This window comes from Alosa pseudoharengus, unplaced genomic scaffold (assembly GCF_046254945.1).
Source record: "Alosa pseudoharengus isolate Yale_2024_CS ecotype anadromous, Long Island Sound unplaced genomic scaffold, YU_APseudo_1.1 YU_APseudo_1.1_scf_6, whole genome shotgun sequence".
Classification (NCBI taxonomy): domain Eukaryota; kingdom Metazoa; phylum Chordata; class Actinopteri; order Clupeiformes; family Clupeidae; genus Alosa; species Alosa pseudoharengus.
This window is the reverse complement of record NW_027468848.1, coordinates 24,807,090-24,825,295: the sequence shown is the minus strand read 5'-3', so window position 1 is coordinate 24,825,295 and position 18,206 is coordinate 24,807,090.

Sequence of the window (18,206 nt, the reverse complement as noted above, 5' to 3'; positions counted from 1 at the left end):
ACACACACACACACAAACATTCTGTCACAACTCACAAGCACACACACCTGCATAGGCACACACAGTCTGTCACAGACACACACAGTCACATACTCACATACACACACACACACACACACACACACACACACACACACACACACATACCCAGAACTGTTAGTAAACCCTTATTATATCGGAAGATGGAGGTTGAAGCCCAAGCTCCCCCTCAAAAAGGCTGAATGTGCTTCTAATTTTAATGAAGCGCTGTCAGGAAGATGGCTCAGCGGGATCTTTCCCCCTCCTGACTTTGGGGTGGAGGGGGGGTAGGGGGTGGTGATTGAATTCCGACGAGTCTGGATTTACAATCCCGACCTGCATCGTTACGGAACAGCTCTGATCCGGTGCACTCTCTCCCGGTCTTTCCGGGTAATGACATGCTGATGCACTCTGGGTAATGGGAAGAGAAGATGGAAAAGCTTGGTCAGATACCCTTGAGATTCAAAATCAAGCCCCCCTTTTAACCCACGATGCCTTAACCCTATTCACTTATGCCATTACATGGAAAAAATAACACAGGGACTCCAAATAAGAAATGCTTTCCCCACTAAGATCAATAACAGCTAAAAAGTAGATTATAATAGCACAACTCAAAAGCAACGCTGTCATGAAATATTAAGATATACTGACTTAGTAGCTTTTGGATTTCCCATTAATCTTAAGAAAACACAAAGAGAAGAAACCAGCTGAAACAAATCTGGTATATATATATCAGTGACATCAACACATTCTCCCCAAAATATAAACATCCCTAAATAATATGCTTTGAGGAAAAAAGGGCAGAAAGGGTGGTTCAGCACTCCTCTGGGCCTGCTGAAGAATTTCCCGCCGTTCTTTATGTGACATAGTTTTATGAGTAAGAGAGGGAGTTGCGAGGAGGAGCTCTGATAGATGAGTGCTCGCTCAGGACTGAACGTAACAGATTACCTTGCTGAGGCGCCGGCGTGGCTTCAGCTGTTTCTCCCAGGCCACCTAGCCTAGTTTTAAGTCATGATTACAGGCAAATTAAAGTAAACTCATATGTCCCACGCAAACACAGGGGACGCAATTAAATAACAGTGTTAATATTTCCGGTGTGAGAACAACCCAGATGCGCTGTGTGCACCAGTATCAAAGACGAGAAAAGTCATTTTTATTATAATGTACCCTCCAGCACAGGAACCAAAAACCAATATTATCAGTACCATCTTGTATATGTGTGTGTGAATGACAAGATGAGAGCTGGAGTTTAATATTCAGGTCAGCCTTCAAAGGTGTCACTTTCCTCCATGACAAACAAGAGGGACTCCTAATTCATGTTTTTCATCAGCGAGAGCACGGCGGTAACGGCTCCCCACTTACTCATATCCTACTCTGCAGCCCGCACTTCACGCTGCTCGTGTGTGTGTGTGTGTGTGTGTGTGTCTTCATGGATCCACGGAGTGGGATGTGCTCCAGGAGCCTGGCTGATGGAATTTCACACATGGACACAAATAGACATGCAGACGCACAGTCACATATATTCAGATACACAACCACAGAAATGCACATATTGTGTCACATATTGTGTCACACCCACACACACAAACATACACACACAGAGAGAAGTGTATATAGCCTAGAGTTTTGGTCACATGTAAGGTCACAGATACAGAAACACACACACACACACACAGAGAGTCACTATTTTTCTAAAGATCTGAAGCCTCTGCCTGACAGGAGATGTCTTGGCTGTCTTAGATTTGGAGGGGCGGGGTGGGGGGGTTGTTCACAAACGAAAGTGTGTTTTCCCCCGAGGAGCCTGTCGATCCCTGATCCATTTTCAACATGAATGGACTGACGAGGATGGAGTCGCAAGTGCCTGGCGTGTCACAGCAACATCAATGGCCCGTCCGAATCGCTCCCACCTCAGAGAGCCATCCCCAGCCGTGGTGGCTGTCATCCGCACGCTGGGAGGATAAAACGTGTGAATGCAACTCACATGTAAGTCACTCCCCATCAGTCAGCCTGCCCGCTAAAAGAAAGGATCTCCAAATCCCTGGATGTGGCAGCAGCTGCTAATAAGAGAGAAAAGGGAATATAAAAGATGCATGTTGGGAAATGTTCCCTCAAAGTGCATATTTGAATTTGCTTGTTTGTGTTTGTGCTTATATGTTTTTTCATTCTATTGTTTATTTACACATTTATTTATTTACATATATGCTTTACATAGCACAGGCTCATCTTAAATCTGCATTCTCAATCTACAGTGTGCTGTTTACTTGTATTCCTTTATCTATTTTTATAGCGCCCATGCATCTGCTGTAATGGTATTATAACATACATACTACATACATACATACATTGAGTGGAACAGTTTTGAAATATTAAAATAAATATTTCATCACACATTACTTCTCGGAAACGTTCCTCTCTCGCTTGCAGTTTATATTTACAGTAAGAAGCCCCACACGAAATGCAACATACATCTGCTGACCAGCATCAGTGCTCTCTCGCCAGTCACTGCACTTTCTGTGATTGCTCTGTTTGATTTGTGGTGTGATGGAGCTGTAGCACTTGATATAAGTATATGAATAAGCCAAGGCTTTTGTCATCCCTATAGGACTGACAAGTAAACCCATTTCGGCTACAGGCAGGAAGAAACAACAAAATCAATGAAATGTGAGCAGGAGTGGAAGTATCACCATGTCAAGATGATCTGGCCTTTTATTCTTTTCATCTTCTCCTCAAGCTGTGTGGTAGTGCCTCTTAAGTGTTTGAGTGTATCAGTTATGAGTCTATGCATGCCGTGTGTATGTGTTTTTTTGTGTGCTTAGTGTTAGAGTATGCATGTTTTTGATGGAGATGGGGTTGACATCAGTGTTTATTTATATTTGTATTTATTTATTTATTTATTGCTTTTGTTTTGCTTAGGGGGGTACGTTCACCTCGAGGTCCACTCTCCTCCAGTGGCTAGTGAAGCATTGTGGACGCTGACACATGCGTTCTGCTCCCCTCCCCCGTCTCATCTCATCTCCTTCCTCTGTCTGCTTCTGGGCCTCTCCGCTCAATCTGATGCTGGGTAATTAAGACAGAAGTGTGTGTGAGAGAGATCGCTTCCACAGACAGTTACAGTTACAGAGCTGTCTGCAGTGCATTTCTTTAAACAGTAAAATGGATACCAGTGATGAGTAACTTTTTATGGCACTGATCTCTAGTATGAGTCAAGAGTCATACATACATGATTCACACCAGCCCTGTTTTCTGCAGAGTTCACACTAGAAGTATGATGTGTTGGTCTGAATCCAGGCAGCTAAATATTTAAAATGCATGCAAATCATTTGCAAACACCAATAAAAGCTTGGCTAGCATGCTAACTATTATTTTTCTAATATGGGTGTTGGCGTTGCAGTGTGAAAGCTTTTTTGACAATTATGTGGGGCGGTCCAAGTGCATAACCTGGGCTGGTTAGAAGTGTCTAAACGTCTAAACGTATTTAAGAATGATGATGTTGAACTACTAAATGCCTAAAACATACCTCAAAAAGTGGCACACTGTTACACACTATTGTTTTACAGGGAAGGTTTAGAGGAGAGAAAAAGGTAGCCTACATACTTTCTCCAGGAGGTAACAAAAGGGCAAATAAGCCTCATTAGAGATAGAAATGCCTGACGATTTCCAGAAATATTCATTCATTCATTGCAGCTTACTTTTGTTATTTATTATGATTGACCCGTGGCACGCCGAGAGTCTGGTAGCAGTCTCTCGTCTCAACACTTTTTCAGAGTTCAGAGCTGAAGTAGCAGCAATCAGCAAACTACCCTGCAAACATTTCTTTCAGGTGTTCATGCGAGCGAGGGCTAGTTCAAAGCCACTTAAGTGGTGGGACTTCAGCTAGTCAGGAAAGAAAAAAACTGTGCCCTACCTTCAGCAAGTGGCACTCTGTCTGCATCTCAAACACTGATGACTGTGTGTATGTGTGTGAGGGAACCATTCCATTTCCATGTACATCTACACAATGAAAATGAAAAAACAAAAAATGGTGCAAAAACACAAGTTGTTAAAGGGTACAAAGGCACTGAGGATAATATCTTAGAGGTCATTTAATAGGCCTCTTGGGCAAAATGTGGCATAAAAATCTTGTGGGACATACACCTCATCAGCAGCATTAATATTTTGGGAGAGATGACAAAAAAAATCCTCAAAAGGAATATCTAATGGGACCAAGTGAACAGTCTCTATGGTAACGTACCCAGCCTGGGCAGGTATCTACACATATACCTTGCTCAATATATATTCTTTTAAGAGGTGATGAATCTTTTATAGGCCCGATAAATTAATGCTGTAAAGCTGTAGTTATTGTCCTGGGTAATAGAGCTATAAACCGAGGGAAGGAGTAACTGCTTAAGGAAAGCCCTAGGCTAGGTCAAGCCAAAGAAAGGAGGGAATAAAAAAGGTAAATCTCCAGGGTCTTCCTGAAGAAGCAGCTGCTCGCTAGGAGTCGGTTTAATCCCCCCATTTCCATATGCATTGTAATGAAATGCATACAGTGCCCAAGGACGCACTCGGCACTGCGGTGCCCTGGGGGGGGGGAGAACATGGAAGACATGCTACTGTTTGGCAGTGTTGAAAGTCAATAGCATGCAATTCCGTCAGACATTGTTTCCCTGTGTAGGCTCGTTGCGAGAGCGGGCTCCACCCACCCAGCAGACACATCCTGGGGTTGTGGGTGCCGTGTGTGGACTTGTGGTCTGTAAGGTCTATATTTGCACCACTGTGAGGGCAGCATTTCCTCCTCCGCACCTTGCCCTCTGGGGTCACTGACGGCTCTTCTCTGGCGTATTCAAAAACCCGAAGGGCATCATCATACCAAACCCGTAACCGAGTTGAGCCAAGGAAAAGCCACCAATCAGTGGTCCGCTTGAACACACATGCCCGGAGAAATCCGATGCTCTTTTGTGAGAGCTATTGATCTTGGCCTTGAGGATCTTGCTCGGTCCAGGGGATCCATTCGTCGTCCTCAGCCGTTGCCAGGGAGCAGGAGTTGTCCGGGGGAACCACAATGTCAGCCATATCGATTTTAATTGAACGGCTCAGTCCGTAAGTGGTTCAAATTACAAACTGATTGGGGGGCCGTGTTTGTAATGATATCCGGGGCAAGCTCTTCTAAACATAGGCAGCCTAGCTGGTCCTGTGAAGGTGAAACCTAGTAACCGCTGTGAAAAAAAAAGGGTAGGCTCTTCAACCCAGCAATGTGATCTCTGCCAGCAGGGAAGCCTGCATGACAGGCAAACAGAACAAACCCCGGGAAGGCAAGACAAATACAGGCACAGTGTCTTCCTCATGATAACAACAAATTGGAATTGTGGAGGAACATGCTTTCCGCTCTTTTTTTGTGGCTTTGCCACCACGGTGAATACCCATTTGCATGAAATTAATATGTGGAGAGGGAAGAAAATGTCTGAGCTCTGAAGTTAAACTCATTAGCCAGCTCAGCAGGGGCATTGCGTTTTTCCACTAGCGTGGATTCTGGTGCTGGCTTTCATTATGTATTCCAATCCAACGACTCCCCGACACTATTTGGTTGTCTAAATAATAATAAAAAAACATTGGAGGACGGTAGGTGAGAGAGAGCAGCACAGCAAGCCCTGAGCATCATATTAAATCTGGATGACACATTTAAGAAGAACACATTTGTTTATTCAGTGCTGTTTGGCAGTAGAAGACTATTTTTTTCATGGAGGCTTATTATGAAGTTTTGCTTGGAGAGTACCGTGAATATGAAATTCTTCAGCATATTGAAAATCATTCACATGTTGATTAGGTATACATAATTGTTGCATGTGTGTCTTAATTACATACATGAGATCTGAGACAAAACACATGAAAATAGTTGGACCCTGGGAGTAACCCTGTTGTTTTTACAGTCGATGATTCTGTTTATCACACATAGGGGCAGCCCCTGGCATAGGTGACACAGGCAGTCGTCTGGGATACCACAGAGGGTTTTCACCATTTTTTATGTGCCCTCTCAGGACGACTAATATTGCCTTTATAATGTCGCTAATGTAGCAGTAGAACTAGAGCTCATTGGTGGGCATAGTCTCTCTGCTCTCTCATGTGCATAGGACTGGTTCAGAACAAAATGGGAAGGGTTTGTTAAAGGAGAGTGTTCGACATAAAGAGTGTTCGATCTGGCCACTGTGTCCTTCCTGAAGACCGTCGTTACACGAGAGAGATTCTCATGCTATGTAGCAATGCATCATCTGTATCAATGTGTGTGTGTATGTATGTGTGTGTGTGTGTGTGTGTAGTGTGTTTGTTTTATGACACTGTCTGTGTCCACCCTGATCATATCAGCATACCTACAGTTATTGAAAAGCATTTCACAGCCCTTTCATATACAGTACAGTACAGTTTCATGTACAGTAAGTTGACATTTAAGATTAGATTTTAGATTTGCGTATCCACAAACCTTAACTCCAACTTTTATGATGTGCAAACCTCACGAGGAAAATGTACATTGGCACTACAAAGGCATCAGGAGCATATAGAATAAAAGAAAACCTATATCCACAGTTCGAATTATGGAAGAATCTGGACCCCCAACAACAGTCGGCTATTCATCCTCTATTTCTATCGATGTACATGAGTGTGTGTTGATGTAGCCTACCTTAGTTACACACAAGTGTATTACACTCTTGACATTTGAGTTGAAAAGAAAAAAACTGCCCTTTAATATGCACAGTTGACCACCCACCCACCCACCCACCCAATTGTCTATATCCACAGACTGCTGTCAATGTATAGCAGAATCATTTAGAAGTTGTGGACTCTTCAGTGAAGGGGAAGTGGTTGCATAAACTGTCTGAAAAAAAGGTTTTTGATCGTCACCTCTAACAATCATGATTAAGAGAATAAGCAAACCAATTGATCAATCAAAGTGCTGCCAGACGGGATATATCACTTGCCATGAAAGTATTCAGTTAATCTGCTGTAGGGAAAGAGTGGCGCCAAGGGTGTCGAGGATAAAGACCTGCGAAATTTCAATTGAGCAGAATGAGTGAAGACAGCTAATACGGGAGTCGGCGCATCTGTGAAATGGATTCATTGTGACAGCTTTAGATAATAAGCTTTACCCAATCAGCTCGAGAGAGTGCATCCAGCAGCCAGCCACGGCCATTGTTACTCTGACGATGCCCTGTGGGGGGAACTGCAATGTCACCGAGAGTGTGTTGTGGATGCCACACTCAAAGGAGAGACTTTGTATGTCCGTGAGCCTGTGAATGGGGTTGAGTGGTGAGTGTGATGAAGAGGTTTTGTGTGTGTTCTTCCGTGGTTCCATGCTGCTCTGGGGTAGGGTTCCATTTTGAGCTCTTCTCACTCTGTGCATAGAGACACACCTCCCAGTGTAACATGACAGACAGGAGTGGATGTAAACTGTGGGTTTGCATGTTTGAAATAATTACTTTTTCTCTCTCTGAAATAGTGCTCAAACAAGGGCAGAAGATTGGTTGGGACATGTAATTATGAATTCTCTGCATGCAGCCTAGTTGCTAAGAATTTTTCCCTTTCAGTAAGTCTAATCCAAATCATTTCTCCACAATGTATATAAAAGTGATAAGACTCCACTCACAAAGGTACGCTCCTTTTTTGAACCACAAGAAGGCCTTCGGAAGATATGGATGTAATACATGTTTCATAGCAACAGCATTCCCGCACAAGGGCAACTGACAAAGGGACTGTGTGCGTTGTACATCAAAGCATACATAATTTAACAGCATGCTTTAAAAGTGTTTTACTTGCTTCAGGCAAAAGGCCATTTTATTCACAATCACCTGAAATTCGCTGCAAGTTACAAAGCACCTACACTAAGCTAATAGGTCTTTGGGCAAAAGCTGTCCGAGTTTCATACAGGGGCTGATAATACAGCTCATTCAGTCCATTTCAATTAGCCATGGCCACTTTTGTCTACTCCCAACCACAGAGAACATCAGTAGGTGGGTATTCGCTTAGAACTTACATTAATGAAGATCTTTTCTTCATATTAGTTGGCTGTGACAATGCAAATGGCAATAGTAATAATTATGTTTCAAAAGTGTAATAGGCAGGTTTTTACTTGCAGTGGAGATGAAAGCTTAAATTGGTGGCAGTTTTCACAAGGCATGTCAAGCACAGAGCACATGTTTTGATCTACAGCTAGTAACTGATGCTGTCCAAAAATAATTTTCAATCTTAAATGTCAATTTAAATCCCACAGTTTGGAAAATCACAGCCACTGCATTCTTTTTCTGCACTTTATGCAATGTTTTCTTTCTCTTTTTTGCATTTTAACTACTACTTTTGCATTTTAACTAAGAGGGTATGTAAAGAGTATAGTGTGGATAGGATAGCTCTGAATTATTCATTTCTGTTCATTAGGTTGCGGTTAAAAATGAATTAGTTTTACGGAAGCCTATTACGGAAGTTTTTCCAGAAGCCTATTGTGTTTGCATCAACCAAAAAGAAGAAAATGCTCCCACAAAGGCCACAAATGACAGAGTGATAAAAGGTTTTCACCACACCGGAACATCCTCTACGGCTCAGGTCCAAGGTGAGCATGTCAAGAATGTCTGACAGCTATTTTCATAAAGGAGGAGAAAGAATTGAGAAAAGGAGGGAAGAAAGGCTCACTTTCTGTATGGCTCCTTCTGTAAGCAACTCAAGGAAATCATAAATAGCAACACTTTATCTTTATCTCTGACTTTTATCTTTTATTGGCAGTTTGATAATGGATGCACAAGATGCTGAAATATCTTACTGCTGTGCTATGCGATTCAAAACAAAACAAAAAGTCAAGAAATCAAAACAGTATCATAGTTTTACTGATAAAGGGGTGTATGACAAAAATAAAACCATTAGGATTCATCAAGTGTATTAAATGAAGACCTTTTTGTATTAAGCTTAAGAAGATCTTTGCCTGTTCCAGGCAGTATAAACTTTTAATTAAAAACCCAGCATATAAGAGGGCTGCTAGGCAAGTTTCATTTGAGCAGGATGACACATTAGTGTTCACGCCACAAGCTCTCAGGACTGTGCCCCAGTTAAGTCCCAATGATAAAGCCCTCTCGAAACATTAATTAGGTAACATGACAAGTTGCTCTGCGAATACTGTGCCAACATCAAATCTCACATCCTGTACAGTAGTCTTGTTATGAGTTATATAGGCTAAGGCAGAGAAGGTTCTGATTATGAGTACAATGGCAATGGTGGTACCTGTATATAATTGATGACATATACAATTGTATGTCCAAAATCTGCAAGGAGTGCAACAAATATCTAAGACATAAGTGAAATGTTTTGTGCATGGAAGTAGAGTTCCTGTTGTGGCTTGCAATGTAGAATTAGTGCTTGTAGAATCACAGCAAGGATTGTTCTGGCCAGTCATTTTCCAGCTCCACAGTAGTGTACCCAGCTAGTACAATAGCGGTGCAGTACTGTATGTATGTCAAGTAAATCTCCTTCCTGACACCTTCAGAGACGTGCTGGTATGAAATGCTAGCACCCATGGGTTTTGGCTTCCCTGCTAGCACACTCGCCTCCCAATCCGACAGTGGTGTAAATTCCTGGTTCAAGTCGAGGCAGGTGCAGGGCTGAACTGCACTGTCAATCAAACACAACGCAGTCACTGCTGCTTCCTAGCGTTAGACTGAGCCAAGGGCATGGCACCCCACAGGTCTCTCCCCAAAGACGCACCATGTGTGTCAATGTCGACTCTGCATCCCAGTCCGGCAGAACACTTTCAAACATTAAATCCACAAGCAACCTCGGATTGCAGCCATACATTAAGAAGAAAGGGGTAACCACATGCTCTCATTAATAGTACTGTTCAGCTGTCCTGTTGTTTTACCTTTCTTATATTTTTATACAGCACAGGGTCTTCATCTGGGTGCACATTGTTGCTGTATGTTCCTGAGGTACATGGTGGTCCCTTAACATGTTTATTTATTTTGTCTTATGTTTCTGTAGTCAGAGTGCATACTCAACCGTAGAGATAGCTCTCTGTCACACTGCCCGCCACTTCAGGAAGCACACCTATGCGATTCACACACACTGGCTTCCCTCACGCACCCAAATGTACTTCTCCCATCCCAGGATGCCCCACACAGGGTCAGCCTATCCTGAGGCTCCCTCGTGCACACATTGGACACGCTTCAGATGGCCTCACAGCAAACATGCAATTTGACACCATAGCGAAGGGAGAGGGCAGTCATCCCACCCGGCCTCAAACCCAGTTCTTTGTGGCACTAAACCTGCAGCTTGACCGCAAGAACATTCTGTTTTAATTTCATATTTACAATTTTTTTGCCATGCATTTCTAGTATGAGAAGGGTCTTATTGCATTTTGCACCTTATGCATGAATTATGTTGTTTTATTTCTGGATGTATCAAGTCAGTGGAGAAAGTTAGCTAACTAGTATTCCATTTTGTTGCTGGTTACTGACAGATTTGTGTTGTTTTTAAAGTGGTTTACCCATTTTAGTTGGCAGGAGCTGTACGCAGCTGGTTCGCTTACTGCCTGATTATTTTTCTTTATGTCAGGTATGTCATGTTTTCTATCAATTATTTTGCTGGTTTTGCACATGTATCTCCCCAGGTAAAAAAAGTAGTATACTTTAGTGTGTTAGAAATATGACTAAAGTATATGAAGTATAAAGCAAGTATGCTTACACTTTTTGTACTTTATGTAAAATATGTTTAATGTGTACTTTTAGAAAGTATACTTCAAAGTAGATGTTATTAAGTTCAACTTCAGTGTACTAAAATTAAATATACTTATTGTGCAATATAAGTGTTTTTTTAATGTACTTTTTAAAAGTGTACTTTGTTGTTAGTGTATTTTAAATGGTAAAGAAGTTTATTTAGTTTAAGTGTATTAAATTGCTAATACTTAGAGTTGTAATATAGTGTACTTATGGAAAGTATATTTTTTTGGTAGGCCTAATACATTGTTTGTATAGTTTCATATAGTAGGGGGGCCTATGTGTCTAATTTGGGGGCCTGTGAGATTCGCATGTCAATTTTTGGAGACTATTATATCTTTGTTCTAGGGGTTCTTAAGAGTAAAAAAAACATGTCATTTTTTTTTAAGGTTTTGAAGGACCCAAGTCAAAGGTCAAATTCAGAAAAGGTCAAATATGGTGTTTTGTCCATAAACCTCACATTGCTGGTATTATAGCATAGGGTTTGGTGCCTACAAGGTGTGCAAAAGTGGGCCACATAAACAATACAACATTATAAAACATTTTTAGGCTGATGATCTCTTTAACAAGAAATTGTGCCTAAAATTCTCGAAATTGTCCGCTAAAAAAATAATACTTCAATCAATTCATGCCTATTAGTGTGCTTGAGTGTAGGCCTAGCCTGCTCTGTCAGTTCTTGTCTACACCCATTCAGAGCACAAAGTGCAGAGATCTCTGTTAAATCAAGTTTAATAGACTTAATAGACTTTTACATAGTACCAGCTGAAGTCTGTAAGGCCTTCCGTAGCTTATGTAAGTGTGATGAAAAGAAAGGGTAAAGGATCAGATAGACAAACAGACAGGTGTGTGTGTGTGTGTGTGTAAGAGAAAGAGAAAGTGAGACATTACCATCATGGATGGATTATGAACTTTCAGGCCCCTGGGCCCAGATGTATTAAGGGCCACCCATCACTAATTGTTGCGGGGGACATTTTTAAAATATTTATTTCCCATAAAATATAATATTTCCTATATTCTAGTGCATTTTGGGGATGGCCAATACTTCAATTCAATCAGATTCATAGCCTATATGTTGATATGATGTGTTGATATTGAGGCAATGATTCCATGCAATGGCTTGGGCCCCCTGACTCCTTGTCTCCCCTGGGCTTGGGCCCGGTAGGCCCATGCAGTAATCCATCCCTGACTACCATTGACAGTTGGCTGATGATAGCTGGCAGTGATAGAATTTAGAATATCGAATAACCTGAAGCACATAGTGCTCTGTTCTTCATGGTTGGTGATATTAGTGACCTTCTAGCCTTCTACATTTGAGCAAGCACATTTTCATAGTCCATGGTGGCACAGTCTAGTAAGGTTATATTCTGAGCTGTGTCTTTCTGTTAGTCAGGTGATGGCACATATATTCTAAAAGAAACAGATTTTGGGCTATGTATCCAGTGGCAGATATGTGTGGACTGGTGAATGAACCATCACTAGAGACGTGCCAAATTTCTTGTTTTTGTCCATGAGAGAGTATAGAGATGGGGATCACAGATCAGCCAACGATTACATTGTTACAGTGCAGTTATCTTACAAGAGAACAAAGCAGTTTGGCACAGGAACTGCTACAAATCCACCTGTAACAGTGAGCATCTGCAGCATGCTAAGATTCGCTACTAGAAATCATGTGAAGCAGGCAGGACTCAGTGTCTTCAGAAAAGACGTGGTAGACCATCTTCTGAACCTGCAGCAACACCTGCAACTGCATCAAGTCCATCTAGTGGGACTTTGTACACTTGTTCAGCAGCAGCTGCTGCCAGCATACATAAGTGCTTCTTCTGTCAGAAGCAGACAAAAGAGCTTCTTCATGAGGTGTCCTCTTTCAATGCAGGCAACCAACCAAGAACTATAAGTAATATTTTGAAGTCAATGACTTTTAACAGGTAGCCAGTGTAAAGATGCTAGGATGGGGAAAATATGTTCATATTTTTTGTGTGTGTGAGCAGCTGCATTTTGAATAAACGGTTAGCTCTTATTAGACAGGTATTATTACAGCCAGCATAATAGCATTGCAATAGCATTGCAATAGTCTATCCTTGAGATGACAAAACATTAATTTCTTGGCATCTGGTAAGGAGAAGGACTTCCTTATCTTTGAAATGTTCCTTAAATGGTAAAATTAAGTTTTGGTGATCTGTTTTATGTGATTACTTAGTGCTAGGTCCTGGTCAATTATAACTCCCAGGTTTTTAACACTTGTGGATGAGGTCAGTGGAAGATCACTATATGTAGCCTGTGATGTGGATAGGATATCCCTCATCTTTTTGAACCTAAAACCATGACTTCTGTTTTATCTGAGTTCACAAGCAGGAAATTATTCATCATCCATGTCTTTATAGCTCTTATACATGTGTCAAGTTTGGCTAACGGGGTTAATTCATCAGGTTTTATGGAGAGGTATAGTTATGTATCATCTGCTAAACAACAGGGGCCCCAGTACTGAGCCTTGAGGCACTCCATATTTTATCATAATCTGGGTAGATGGTTTATTATGGACCTGTACAAATTGTTGACGGTTAGGAAGGTATGATCTAAACCAAGCGAGTGCTGAGTCTTTGATGCCTATCAAATTTTCAAGCCTAAGTAGTATGTCATGGTCTATGCTGTCAAAGGCAGCGCTGAGGTCCAGGAGGACCAGTATAGATACAAGGCTAGGTTTTTTGAGGGAGAGCTTAATAACAGATGTCTTAAACGACTGTGGTACATGCCCTGACAGAATTATTTATAATCTAGAGCAAAACATTATCCAGGAAGGGGAGAACAGTCTTAAGAAGGTGAGTACAAATAGGGTTTAGTAGACTAGTTGTAGATTTTGATGAGGACATTGTGGAGGTGAGATCTAATATGTTGTGTATATGTAAATTAATTAAATGTTGTTTGAGGTCTCATCTGTGATTCAGTGATTTTGCTATCTTTCAGCAATGGAGTATGTGTATTTGGTGAAACTGATTGGTTATTGATCTTATCTCTAATTGTTTGACATACAATCATAATACTGACATACAATCATACTGTTGAAAATAATAAAACAACTGTTTTGTGAACTTTATTCAACATAGCCAGTGATTTAGGCAATATTTATGGTGTTAATTATAGTGAAATATACAATTTCACAAAAATAGGGTTAAAACAGGTAAAAAAAAAATGGAGACATCATTTTTCTCCATGTTCAATGACCTCTAAAGACAGTCCAACCACTCTCCAAAAATTAACATTTCAATCCCACAGAAACCACATAGGCCCCCTGACTAATAGTCATCTCACCTTTAATAAAATACTAATGTGTGTAGCCTTTAGGCCTGATATGTCAGCCACATGGATGGCAATGTGCAATAACCTAGCCTAGACACACTGATCTATCAGTTTTGGTCATCAAATAATATTTTTTCTTTTGTTGATTTTGTGTCTTAGTAAGGTAGTAGCCTATACGTTTGTGATGTAGTAGAGGTTGTGAGAGGATGAATGTGGCATTTTGGCAACACAGTTAAATGTATAGGCAGTCCAGTTGACCAATAACATGGCTGTTTGAATTTGAAATGGAGTGGGCGGATCTGTGCACCTTTAGAGCAAAACGTGGTGTGAGCAAACATTAACGTTATTTTATACAGTCTATGCTTGTAACTTTATTTGCAAAACAGATGGACTGTAGAGACCAGAAAATGCATACGTTTACGGTCCGTATAAGGTTACAGGTTTGTTCAAATTAAAGATACCATAAATTCTAGTCATGCCAGAGACGTTGGTCCTACAGAGCCAGAAGGACTCATCATATGAGATAACAAGGGCTGAAGCCATTTGGATCTAAAGTGGCAAGTTATTCGTTATCAGGTGAGTCCCAAAGCATATTGTTAAATGATTCTGATGTAGCTTACTCTTTATGACCTTCGGTAGTCTTTGGAGAAGTTAAATTGATGGCAATCTTTCAAGAGTTTGTTTTTATCCTTGCTAGTACAAGCTAGCAATGCCAAATCACGTTAGCTAATTTAGCTAACGTTAACGTCATAAACGTTGACCCAGATCCCTATCGAGAAGAAAACTACATTAGCCTGCTTTGTGTTTGTGGGATTATTGACAAGCGTTGGCTAGCACTAACGTTAGACAAACTATGATGGAAGAAAGTGTGTTCTTTATTAAGCAACGTTTGCCTAAAGTTCACCAATGTTCTTTAATATTATGTGTGGTATAGGCTACCTCACAGAAAGGAGGATGGTGCTAGGCTAGTCACACTTCACATTCATTAGGCATGCTAATGACATTGTAGCTGTTTTTTTCTTTAGTCATGGAGACATCTTTTAAAATGAGTCTACAGGACAAATTACATGCATTTTATGAAGTAGAACGTTTTTTTCCACCATTGATATTAGAGGGGGAATTAAACCTGGTGTTCTACTAAGTTAGTGCTATGAAGCTTAGGCTACATGATTTATATTATGCCTTGATTTATGCGATAGATTTAGATTTTTTTATTATTATTCGTGTTTGACAGAGCATTCAAGTTCATTTTATGGTAGTGTTTGTAATTTACCTAGTTTTAATCTGTAGCCTAAAGGCCCGTACACCGAGTCCGATTTTTCGGACGAAATATTCGCACGAAATTACGCAGCCTATTAAACACATGCATTCGTATTAGTCTGTACACACCGATGACGAAATTCGTTGCGTTTAAAAACATTTTCGCAACGGTCTCATTTCATGCGAAATTTCGCATGCGAAAAAGAGCTGTTGACCAATCAAATAATGATTTTGCAGGGTTCCATTGATGTCACAATAGAACACGAGCAGAAAAAAAGCTGATAGATTGGGTGATCCTACTGATCACGATGACTAGTCTCCTTAATAGGCCTATATGGCAAAGTTACAAAGAGTTTACGTTACAGTAGACTCTCTCAGGTGTTCAAGTGTCTCCTGACGAACTTCTTACGTAGTGCAAACTCCTTACAGACAGCTTTCCCCACTTCTTACCACCGTCACATTTTACACTCAACCAAAAAGAATAAAATCTCACTACAGCGGTGAACAGAGGGCTTCTCACTGCACATATTTGCAATGAAAAAATACAACATGCATTCATGGAAATGGAAGTTTTAAGAATAGGTCATGATAGGCTATGCTGCTGACAACAGCATTATGTCCAGGGTTACCACTATCGTAATTTTGCCTCACATTTCCTGGTGCGTTAACTTTGCTTTATGCTTCATAAATGAAGTAGCCCAATGTGGAACTCTGAAAAACTTTCTGTGGATCTTATAAAGGTAAGCTAATAACTGATAGGCTATCATTATTAGCTTTTGCTGTGTGTTGGATCATCGTCATACAAGCTGATCAATTTTTACCACTTGTTGCAGCAGTGCGATTTTCTACAGGCTGTCTCTGTGCCTCCGCTCCTTAGCAGATACATTTTGATGTAGCCTGCGTGTGAAATGGTTTCGTGAGATGTAGGCCTACATGATATAGGCTATGGCCGTTTTATAGCGTGTTGGCGTATAGCATTTTGGCATGTAACATTTTAAATGAGGCCTTGCCTACCCTACAACTTGTTAGGCTACACCAGTCCGCCCAAATGGCATAGGCCTACCTCGAGTCCAATATGCGGGCACCCCTGGCTGCAGCTTGCAGATCGGGGCTAGGCTCAATGTGGGGCAGAGCGCAACGTTGAGCTCAGCCCAAAATCAGCTCGTCATTCCCTGCTGACCTCTCTGTGTCCGTCTATTTACCCGGACTCGGAGTTTTTCTCAAGGAAGAATGCTTAACTCTATAAAAGCGTATCCTTCTTAAACTACTGCCAACGTTAATCATGTCCCTTCCCGCCTAGCGTTAGAATCTGGTTGCGTGTGTGTTGTGTAGTGGGGTGGGTGTATGGGTGCACTAATGAGCCCAACTAACTTATGTGTTCCGTCAGTGGTTCAACTGCATGATTTTATGAGTTCTCCCTGCTTACTGAAAGTCGCTGTGTGAACCTGCGTGACGTGAGTGCGAAATAGAATGCAAAATATTAAAATAATCGCATCAGACTTGGTGTGTACACTTTCAGTGGGAAAATTTCACACGGATTTTTCGCATTTTCGCACTGTTATTTCGTATCGTTTCTGGTGTGTACGGGCCTTAACTATGTTTTTACAGGTGTTCCTGGACAGTTTTGAAACCGAGATGTCTGAACGCCTCAAATAATCAGCAGTAAAGGTAAATATTCTTCATCCAGGACCTTGCCCCATTACTCTTAAAGCATAACTCAAGCCAAAATGCAACCTAGGGTCTTTTTGTGAATGTACCTGAGTCAAACTTTCGTTTGAAAGCATAATTAAGTCAGAAGCGCCACCATTAATCTTGACTGTATTGTCGTTTCTGGGTCAAATGCCATTTTGAATGGGAGTCGTAGGGGCAGAACTATTTTGATACATGATGATTTTGATTCATGCATCAAAATAGTAGGCTAGTGCCCCTACGACTCCCATTTAAAATGCCATTTGACCCGAAAACGATAATACGGTTGTATTGGAAACAAAGGAATCTAAGGTAATCAAATGCAGAAAACAGGGTGGTTGCACTCATATCGGTGCCAAGGTGCACAACGCTTTAAGGAAAGACTGCCAGGTCTACCCATACCAGGATGGCAAACAGATGGTGTCAATACCAATTTGACCCATAAAAAGTAAATGTCAAATAGGTACAGATAATCTGTATTAATCTCATCATTGCCAATGGATTTCTGTGTAAAATATTGTTTATCTTGTAAAATGTCCATCTTCTTTCTGTTCACAGACAACAGAGACAAATTCTCTAATACCAAGGTCAATGCATTTGACTGCTGTCCAGCCCCGGGTTGCCACCGAAAACTTTATGCATCTTGGACTGGAAGATGGTGTGCTAGTAAGGAAGCTAGCTACCACAGCTTTTGCCACCACATCTCAGTGTTGGGAGGGAAGTTCACTCACTGCACAACTCTACCAGCTGTACCTTTCCTCCTCAGCCATTATTCGTAACCACCATGGTTTTCTTTCTGGGCCAGAAGACTTTGCAAACAAATAAGCAATAAATGATCATGCATTACAAATTTAGCCATGTTAGACTGTTAAGTTGTTGGCTTGTAGGCTGGGTGTCCAGTAAACAATTTCAAGCTTAGAGGGCAAATTCTCTCACCTAGGAGGGTAAACAACTTTTGTTTTTCATGAAATCTGCATTTTGAATTGATGGTCTACCAATGATGCTGTAGAGTATCGCGACACAATAGTGGCAAAAAGCACTTGCGCGATAAAACATGCATTCGGGTGTATTATATTATATATTATTTCACACACGTATATATTAAATGCGTGCGTGCAAATTCTCTCTGCGCGTGCGCACTCAGAGGAAACTGCTCCCCAAGCATGGAAGAAAATGCTGCGAGCGAGGAGGAATCTGCCCAGCGCTCCAAACAGCCACTCGAAA